The sequence below is a fragment of the Eublepharis macularius genome, chromosome 1 (genome assembly GCF_028583425.1).
Source record: "Eublepharis macularius isolate TG4126 chromosome 1, MPM_Emac_v1.0, whole genome shotgun sequence".
NCBI lineage: Eukaryota > Metazoa > Chordata > Lepidosauria > Squamata > Eublepharidae > Eublepharis > Eublepharis macularius.
The window spans coordinates 217,595,656-217,606,595 of record NC_072790.1 but is presented as its reverse complement, the minus strand read 5'-3'; positions in this window follow the sequence as shown (position 1 = coordinate 217,606,595).

Genomic DNA, 10,940 nt, shown 5'->3' with positions numbered 1-10,940 from the left:
AGGAGCTGAGATTTGGGTAAAGGACTGGCAAGTAATTCTGCTAGGACCTAAATAGAAGGGCCCATACACTGTCCTGTTAGCAACTCCTACTGCTGTGAAAGTAAAAGGCATTGCAGTTTGGGTTCATTGGACTAATATTAAACCTGCTGCCACGCCTTGAGTTTCAGAGATCTGTCCAGATGATCCCCTCCGTTTCTGACTGAAGAAGCTACCCTCTGGATCTCAGCCTACCGGAAAAGGCTAAGATTCACAGGCAACAGTTCCAGGGCCTGGTACCTGAGCACTCCAGGAGGCTGTTCAGGTTCAAGGCTGAAGACGCTCTGGTCTAGCCACTCCTGGGCTGGCTAGTCTACCCACAGCTGAAGCTTCGATCATCGGTGGACTACAGTAACAGTTGATGTTTTTTCGCGTTTTCTCCTATACCTTTACTGGCTGTGCATTTTTCCTGTGTTTTGTTCTCCTTATCTGTTGTTTTTATAAGATTGGGACAGGCATCCAAGAGGTAGTTTTTCCTGACTGTGGTCAACAACATTGTAGTAACGTACCCTGCCCCCAGTGTTTCTTATATACTCCTCCTACTCTCCCACTCCAGGGAGTGGTGCTACTCCCCCACCGCTCTGATATTATATCTAGATTAAGCTTTGCTTGACTATATTATAAGTGCTTTGCTAAAAAGCCTGGTCCAGGGAAAATGTGCTAGACTCAGGCTGCAATTTAAAGTTAAGTTTTAAGAAGAGCTTCATGTCATACTCTGCCTTCATTATTATATCGGGGTGTGTGTTTGGGGTCTGGCTAACCCTTCTTTTCAGCTGCCTACTCAGGTGTATTTTGGGCAGACGACCATAAATAGAGACTTGTCCAGTCTGTAAGTGCCAACACTATGCTATTACGATGTGCCCCAATTGTAGGCTGTCTTCTCCTCCTCCTTATACTCCTTCCAACACAGATGATGCTCCCACAGAGAGGATGGAGGTGTAACCATTGTTTTGGCTTGAAACGGTATATCCGAACTTTTCATGCCGTAACCACCCCTGTTAGTACAAAGTGTTATCACAGACATCTTGCAAAAGTTTGTTATCATGAAGGGAAAATGTATGCAATGGTCCAAAATATAGGGTGGTCCTGGTCTGGTATGGTGCAAGGTTGCCCAACCATACCATGGTTATGCATCCCAGCTGCGTGGGGGAAGGATCGTGTGGCCTACGCCCCCAGAGCAACTCAGCCACCAGAAACTGAGGCCACAACTAAGGCCCCGAGTGTGGCATACTCCTCCTTGTATCGGGAGGTTGCCTCAGATGTTCCAATCCCCGCCCCTGGTAGAAATCTCTTTTTGACTCTTGCTGAACAAATAGCTGCCTCTTTAAATGTCTCAGATTGTTGGGTGTGTGGGGGACCCCTTATGAGTGAGCAATGGCCCTGGGTGGCAATGGAAGTGACCCCTGAAATATTAACCCAGTGAAACCATACAGTTCAGGCCCCCCAGCGTATAATAGAGTATTATGGCCCAGCCACCTGGGCACAGGAGGGGTCTTGGGGCTGCCACACCCTATTTACATACTGAACCGCCTAATCCGTCTTCAGGCTGTCCTTGAGATTATTACTAATCAAACAGCTGCGGCTCTTGAACTCTTGGCCCGGCAGCAAACCCAAATGAGAGCACCTATCTACCAAAATAGATTGGTTCTAGACTACCTGCTAGCCGAGGAAGGAGGAGTATGTAGAAAGTTTAATCTCTCGGATTGTTGTTTATCAATTGATGACAGTGGGCAAGCAGTTACAAACATAGCTTCCAATATACGCAAGCTAGCCCATGTCCCTGTGCAGACGTAGAAATCTGCTTGGTACACTACCTGATGGGACTCCTTCTTAGGAGGAGGTTGGTGGAAGAAAGCTTTGTTTCTGATGGGGTGTGCTCTAGCCGGTATTATATTCCTCCCTTGTTGTATTCCCTGTGTTATTTGCCTCATACAATCTACAGTTTCAGGCATGACAATGATGGTCACACCGGTGGCGCCTCCACCCAGGGGAGCCCCACCCCTGACTCAGCTATATACTGTTACCTCTGTATCTCCTGAACGAGATTATTCAATTAAGATGCAGGCTCTGAGGTTCCCGTCAGAGGATGAAAAGAAGGAGGGGGAGTATGTAGGGCTAAAGGCATAAATTGTACAGACAAAGTTTTGGGTCAGCCTCTTTGCTGCACTAATCAGAGGCTGAAAGGGGGGAAATGTAGCTGAAGGAAATACCAATTGTTTAATTACTAATAGATTGCAAATGCTGTGTGCCATTAATACTGAATGATTATAATGAAAAATAAACTTTGTTCTCACATTTTACAGTAGCCTGCATTCAAAGTGAAAGAGGAAGCTATGTAGACATGCTTATCTAAAATAGCCTGCATTCAAAGTAAAAGCGGAAGCAATGTAGACATGTTCATCTAAATTGTCAGTTGAAGTGCCTCGCTGTTAGATGGGAAAACAGATACATTCTAGCTAAAATGAGCTTAGCTTACCTGACACCAACACCATGTGATGTGTCTATATGCTGTATGTATAAAATGAGGAACTGTGAATGAATCGGGAGCTCAGTTCTTTGTGGCACTAGTCATGCTGAGCTCTGCCGGCAATAAACATCATTCCTTCCTGAAGATTCTGTCTAGTCTCAATTCTTGGGAACACTGAACCCTGCTACACCAATGCTACAAAAAGAAACTTTTCAGCAACTTGAGGAAGCCAAGCAAGAAGTGAGAAGGAAAACAAAAGGGAAAAGGTGGGAAACTGCCTCCAGAGCTAAGAAAAAACCCACTTCATAGAGCAAACTGTATCCCAGCAACAACAAGAGAAGAGGCAGAGTGGAAAACACTAAAATCTTCACAGCTATTCTGCTGTGTCTGGAAAGAAATGGGCAGAAAGTCAGCTTCATGGCTGCAATAAAAGGGAGGAAAGTAGGGAAATTCTGCTGTAGAAACGCGCAGAGCATACTTGCTGCAGAGGAACAAGTGCAGGGAAAAATACCTCTGCACTAGAACCTACAACTATATAGCCAAGCTTTTAAGGTTTCCTCAAAATCTGAAAATCCTTTAAAGAGTTATGATGACCTCATCCAATCCTTAAGGCCACTTTTGGTAGGTGCTCGAGAGGGAAAACTGGTCAAGACCAATTTGTCATCTAAACCTGGGTTTGATCAGAGCTGTATTTGTGCTAAAAATGCTTTAATCTATGCCTATAAGTTAGCACTGAGAGCTGATGAAAAGACCAGACAAGATGCATATCGTTCTCTTTCATTTTCTAAAAAGAAATATAAATCACTGGTTGCCCGCTGTAAGAAAGAACATACCAGAAAACTGTGGGCCAATATAATTGAAGCAGCTACGAGCAAAAACTCAGTGGTGTTCTGGAAACTAGTGTCAAACCGCGCCTCCACAGCCACCTCCCCCTTGGCTTCCTCTATCCCCCCCAGATAAATGGACTTCTTTTTTCCAAAAAATGTATGATGATCCTATTCAACCCCCTCCTGCCCTAACAATAGAAAATCTGGCCAAATGCCCCCCAGTTCATGCCGAAGAGGTAAAAGCTTATATTAGCCAGTTAAAGAATGCAAAAGCCCCTGGGCTTGATGGAATATCTCCAGAATTACGAAAAACAAATAAGGACTGTTGGGAAACTTTCCTAGCCTCCCTATTTACTTATATTGATGAAACCGGCTACATCCCCAATGATTGGGGAATGGCTATAGTAGTCCCCTTCCATAAGAAGGGAAAGAAGGAGGATCCATCCAATTATAGACCAATCAGCTTACTAAGCATTGTAAGCAAGTTGTCTACAAAACATCTGCTGAAGAAATCTTTAGACTGGCTAGAACAGGAGGCAATAATTGCTGATGAGCAAGCTGGTTTTAGAGCTGGCAGATCAACAATAGATCACTGCCTAGTAATGCAACACCTTGTAGAGAAATATGCTACAGAAAACCAAGCATGACTTTACCGGGCATTTGTTGATTTAAAAGCAGCTTTTGACACAGTCTCTAGAAATAGACTTTGGAGGAAACTGCAGGCCTCCTCTATTGATAGGCGACTGCTGTCCCTTTTGGGGGCTATGCACAAGCAAACTGCCCTGAGCAAGGTGCAGCCGAATTGGGCATTTGACTGACCCCATTCAAACTTACAGGTAGGTGTGCCTTCTAGCCCCCTTTCTGTTTATCTTCTACATCAACAATTTGGTAAACCTTTTGAATGCCCCTGGATTGCATCCTCCCAAATTAGCAAATAGGCACATTCACGTACTGCTCTATGCAGATGATGCTGTATTACTTTCTAGGACCCCCATAGGGCTGAAACGAGCCCTAAAAAAATTCTCCCAATTCTGTGATACTGAACACCTTCTAACTAATTACCAAAAAACTAAGATCCTGGCTTTCGGTAAAAATCCAAAGACCAGACGATGGGAGCTTCAGGGGCATCAGTTAGAACAACTTACCAGCTTCAAATATTTGGGTGTAGTTTTGCAAGCCTCAGGTACCAAAACAACACATAGCAGCTTCATTGCTGATGTGAGAGAAAAAACAGCACACGGTATACTGAAATTCTATCGATCACAAGGGGGGCAGTATGTACCGGCTGCGCTCAGATTGTTTAAAGCCAAACCATTGGCCCACTTAGTATACGGATCATGGGGCTGCCATCCTCCTCTTTCTCTCAACTTGAGAGAGTGCACTCCAAATTCCTTAGAGCTCTATTACAAGTGCCCAAATGCATGCCTAACTCATGGGTTAGACTGGAAACAGGAATGTTAAGGGTAGAGGCCAGAATCACCATCCTTTCAATTTTCAAATGGCTGTCAGGGTGTCTAAACCCGCAACGTCTGCTTCCTCTGTTATTCCAAGACAAATTTCAATCTAATTGGCAAAAGGCGACTCTGAAATCCCTGGGAAAATTGGGTCTTTCCCCTCAAAGTTTGCTAGTCATGGGGTTAGACCGAGAAAAATCACTCATTAAGCAGAGAGTGACAGACATTGAAAGACAAACATTTTCTTAGAGCACCAGGTTTTATTTCTTCAGATACTACTAAATATATTGCCGCTCCTGCAGCCTATTTTTACTTTCTTGAATCCAGTAACTCCAGAAGGGCATTTGCTTTAGGTAGAAGTTCAACTCTACCCTCTGCCGTTCTGGAAGGAAAGTTTAAAGCTATCCATTACTCTCTTAGGCTTTGCTCCTATCTCCTAAGAGAAACTGACTCAATGAAGCACATCTTCTTCAACTGCCCAAGTCATAGTAAAATTAGAGCAGAAACCATTAGTCTATTAGTAGAAAGATTCCCTGGAAGTTCAAATAAAATCAAACTTGATTATCTTTTGTCTGATCAGAATCACCAGACACCATGTCAAGTAGCAAGATTCTGTGCCCAGGTCTACAAGCAACGTAAATCACATAAGGCAGCTTAAACAACTAATTTATGATAATCTTATTTTTTTACTCTTATATTTATTCATCGTTCTTCCCCAGTATCCAGTCTCAACGGCTTTTAAACTGATTTGCAAATGGTTTTATATGTACTCGTTGCAGACTGTAATAATAAACTTGACTTGACTACCCCTGCACTAAGAACAGCAGAAATACCTGAACCTACTTCATGGGGTGAAATATCCTAGCTACCACCAGAAGAAGCTGAGAAATGGAGAAAAGCGGAGGGTGTGGTGTCGGTGTTGAAGAGAATGATAGCACATTGAAAGAGCTCCATCTCTCCCATGCCGGAAATTTAAAATTTATGTTGAAAGGGTAAAGTAAAAGTATTTACCCTTCCAACGTAAAAATACACTAAGAGATCCGAAAGGCAGATTCATATTTATTAAAGGCACTATAGAAAACCAAACTTACACATTTAGCTCAATTTATGCACAAAAACAAGACAGCCTAATGAAATTCTAAAACAAAGTTCATTAGAATACACATGTATCACTTAGTATAATTTGCTCTAAACCATATTTTCATGACAAACCCAAAGAAACAGCAGCAACATAATCTAAGAGTATAATGGAGAGCAACAAATAGAAACAGAAGGATTAAAAATATCGTGCTCACTAGGTTGGAGGCAAGTTCTGACGACAACAGGGCCAACAACAAAGATTCTCAGGTCAAACTCCATGGTCAAGTAACAGATTCCAAAATCAAAGACTGTGACCCACCAAGGTTCAGGCAGCAGAGCCTAAGAGCTCACCAACAACCAAGTCCAGAATGCCACAATTCTGACAAGCTAATCCCATGCTAGTTGCAGCCTTATAAAGGGAGTTTCTCCTACAGGTGAGGCTGGGTTCATTAAGCTTCTTTCTCCAAGCTGGCTCATCTCTGCTACTCATGAGTAGTAGATCAGATCCTGTCATTACAAACCTGGAGAAAGAAGCTTAATGAACCCAGCCTCACCTGTAGGAGAAACTCCCTTTATAAGGACGCCTGGCTTGATGACTCTGTGGTTGTCAACCCTCCTGGAGATCCCCACAAATTACAACTGATCTCCAAATGCCACAACTTGGTCTTGACCAGTTTTCCCTCTCGAGCACCTACCAAAAGTGGCCTTAAGGATTGGACGAGGTCATCATAACTTTTTAAAGGATTTTCAGATTTTGAGGAAACCTTAAAAGCTTGGCTATATAGTTGTAGATTCTAGTGCAGAGGTATTTTTCCTTGCACTTGTTCCTCTGCAGCAAGTATGCTATGCACATTGCTACAGCAGAATTTCCCTACTTTCCTCCCTTTTATTGCAGCCATGAAGCTGACTTTCTGCCCATTTCTTTCCAGACACAGCAGAATAGCTGCGAAGATTTTAGTGTTTTCCACTCTGCCTCTTCTCTTGGTGTTGCTGGGATACAGTTTGCTCTAAGAAGTGGGTTTATTTCTTAGCTCTGGAGGCAGTTTCCCACCTTTTCCCTTTTGTTTTCCTTCTCACTTCTTGCTTGGCTTCCTCAAGTTGCTGAAAAGTTTCTTTTTGTAGCATTGGAAGCTATTTCCCCACCTTTTTCCTGGCTGGCACAACAGAGTGTCTTCTACTCCCACCCCCTTCTCATGTTTGCTGTGAGACAATGAGAGAGAGAATTGTGTTGTACTTGAAAAGGAGATACTTTTGTCTGCAGATACTTAATTTGTTTGCTTTCTTCTTTTTAGCTGGCTCTCTGGAGAGCTAAAAAGGAGTAGTTTCACTAAGGATTGTTCCTCTCAAGTTGACTGAGACTTCTGAGATAACTTTGAGTAATTGAGAGGGCGGTAGCAGAACAGCTGCAGGTATACCTGGGTGATGCCTCTATCCTGGATCCATTCCAGTCCAGCTTCAGGCCTGGCCATGGTACAGAGATGGCTCTGGTTGCCCTCACAGATGATCTGCGGCGACACCTGGACCGGAGTGGGTCGGCACTGCTGATACTTTTAGATCTTACAGCAGCATTTGACATGGTCAGTCATAATCTTCTGACCCATTGCCTTGCCGATGTGGGGATTCGTGGAACAGCCCTGCAATGGCTGAACTCCTTCCTTCACAATCTAGGACAGAGGGTGGCACTCAGGGAACAGATGTCTGCTTACCATTCTTTGGTATGTGGCATCCCTCAGGGGGCGATTCTTTCCCCGATGCTATTTAACATCTATATGTGCCCCCTTGCCCCGTTAGCCCACAGCTTTGGGCTAGGTTGTCACTGGTATGCGGATGACACTCAGCTCTATCTGCTGATGGATGGTGTTATGACCTTTACTTTCTTTAGGGTAGATTTTTCTTTTAATCTATCCCTTAACCCTCTGGGTAGTCTGCTGCCACCCGGAATATTTTATTCCAAGATATTTTATTTAAATTTTCCCTTTGGTAACGTTCCTAAGCGTCAGGCTCCTTCGTGGTTCTATGTGGCCCTGAAGATAGGAATGGGATATAGCAATGACAGCTACACTGGGATATAGCAAAACAAAAATAAGCTTTTATTTATTCGAGAAGCGTATTGGTTTCATAAACGTAGTTCTCGGTTCTTAAAGTTACTTCATTTACTCTCATTCACACAGCTGGTCTCTCTTTCCCTGACTGAGTGTCCTTTCACAAACATGCTCAGTTCAGGTTCCACACAGGTTATATTTCTCTCATAATCAAAAAGAGTCCAGTAGCACCTTTAAGACTAACCAATTTTATTTTAGCATAAGCTTTCGAGAATCAAGTTCTCTTCGTCAGATGCCTGATACAGAGACTGGTCAAACACAGAAGAGCAAGAGAGGGAAGAGGCAATTAGGGGGGGAGGGGGAGGGAGCAATCAAAACATTCCTTTGCTAGTATATGTAAACATCTCCTTTTGGTGTGTGGATCAGTTGGCTTCAAAGGAGTTTGCCCTGTTAGTTTGTAGAAGCCAAACAGCTAGACCATCCAATTCCAATGCAGTATGGGCCTTCGGTAACCACAGCTCTCCCTGCCAGATGCTCTGACAAAGAGATCTGTGGTTCCCGAAAGCCCACGCCAGGTACCACTGAGCTCCCCCAGACCCCACCTCTGTAAAGGAAATCTGTTACCTGTGGTAATGTGATAACCATTCATAGTCCATATTCAGTCCCAGCTTGACAAAGTCAAATTTGGATATGAATTCCAGTTCAGCAGCCTCCCGTTGGATTTTGTTTTTGAAAGGTTTCTGTTGAACTACAGTGACATTTAAGTCTTTGATGGAATGTCCTGGTAGATTGAAGTGTTCTCCCACTGGTTTCTGGACGTTTCCATTTCTAATGTCAGATTTGTGTCCATTTATTCTTTTGCGTAGAGGTTGGCTGGTTTGTCCAATGTACAGAGCAGAAGGACATTGTTGGCACATGAGGGCATATATCAGATTGGAGGATGAGCAGCTGTAAGAGCCAGAGACAGTGTAGTTGATGCCTTTGGGTCCTGTAATTGTATTCCCTGGGTAGATACAGGGGCAGAGCTGGCATCTGGGTCTGTTGCAGGGCCTGGTACCTGTGCTGGTGACTCTGCTGGCTGATTCATGGTTGTGAGTGAGAAGTCGTTTAAGGTTGGGGGGCTGTCTGTAGGCAGGGAAAGGTCTTCCACCCAGGGCTTCTGAGAGAGAGGTATCATTTTCCAGGATGGGTTGTAGCTCACTGATGATACGTTGGATGGGTTTGAGCTGGGAACTATAGGTGACAACCAGTGGTGTTCTGTTGTTAGTTCCTTTAGGCTTGTCCTGGAGCAGGCTGTTTCTGGGTACTAGTCTGGGTACTAGGCCCTGTTGATTTGTTTCTTCACTTCATTTGGTGGGTACTGTAGTCCCAAAAATGCTTGTTGTAAATCTCTTAAGTGTGAGTCTCGGTCCAGAGCATTGGAGCAGATACGGTTGTAACGTAAGGCTTGGCTGTAGACAATAGACCGAGTGGTATGTTTAGGGTGGTAGCTGGAGGCATGTAGATATGAGTATCGGTCTGTTGGTTTCCGGTATAAGGTGGTATTTATTCGTCCATTATGTAGTTGTACAGTGGTGTCCAGGAAGTGTACCTGTTGTGTAGAGTGGTCCAGGCTTAGGTTGATAGTAGGGTGAAAGTTATTGAAGTCTTGATGAATTCTCTCAAGAGCTTCCTTCCCATGGGTCCAAATGATGAAGATGTCATCCAGGAATCTTAAGTATAGTAGTGGTTCCAGTGGATGGGAGCTGAGGAAGCGTTGTTCCAAGTCCGCCATGAATATGTTAGCATATTGTGGTGCCATGCGTGTGCCCATGGCTGTGCCATTAATCTGTAGATATAAGTTGTCACCAAATTCGAAGTAATTGTGAGTGAGTACGAAGTGACAAAGTTCAGTGGCGAGGTGTGCTGTGGTTTTGTCCAGGATAATATTCCGTATGGCTTGCAGTCCATCCGCATGTGGGATATTGGTGTATAAAGCCTCCACATCCATGGTTGCTAGGATGGTGTCATCAGGTAGGTTGTCAATGGACTGTATTTTCCTGAGGAAGTCAGTGGTGTCCCGTAAATAGCTGGGTGTGCTGGTAGCATAGGGCCTGAGGATAGAGTCCATGTATCCTGAGACTCCTACCGTGATAGTGTCTCTTCCTGAGACGATGGGGCGTCCTGCGTTACCCGGTTTATGGACTTTGGGTAGTAGGTAGAATTTTCCTGGCCATGGTTCCTGGGGTGTGTCCGTATGGATGCATTCTTGTATGTCCACGGGAAGAGTCTTCAATATTTTATTGAGTTCTCTTTTATATTGCTCCGTAGGATCAGCAGGTAGTATTTTATAGAATGTTGTGTTGGAGAGTTGTCTTTCTGCTTCCTGTATATAATTCTGTTTGTCCATGATGACCACTGCTCCACCTTTGTCGGCTTCCTTGATTACGATGCCAGAGTTGTTTTGGAGGCTGTTTATGGCATCTCTTTCTGCATGGCTGAGGTTCTGCTTTAGGTGTTGTTGTTTGTCAATTATTTCAGCCTGGGTGCGTCGACGGAAGCATTCAATGTAAAAGTCCAATGAAGAGTTCCGGCCCTCAGGGGGTGTCCATGTGGAATTCTTTTTTCTGGAGTTTTGTAACGATGATTGTGTATTGCTGGGTTGGGAGAGTGATGGTTGCTGTGATGGTGTCTGTTCAGTGCTTTTTTCCTCATTTTGTTCAGCAGAGTAGTTGAAGAATTCTTTCAGTCTTCGGCATCTGAAATAGGCCTCCAGGTCTCCACAAAGTTGTATGGTTTGTGTGGGTCTGGCTGGGCAAAAAGATAGACCACGTGAGAGGACAAATTCCTCTGCCGGGGTCAGTTTATGACTGGATAGATTGATGATGTTGCTGGGTGGATCCAGAGTGTTCTTGTTCTCTGTTGCATGCAGGATTTTTGAGAATTTCTTCTCCTTTTTTTTCTGTAGTTCAGTAAATAGTGTGAAATAAATACTTCCTCTGGTTTTGGTAAACATCTGCCAGTTCCTGGTCTGTGCAGAGGGGTTGTTTTTAAT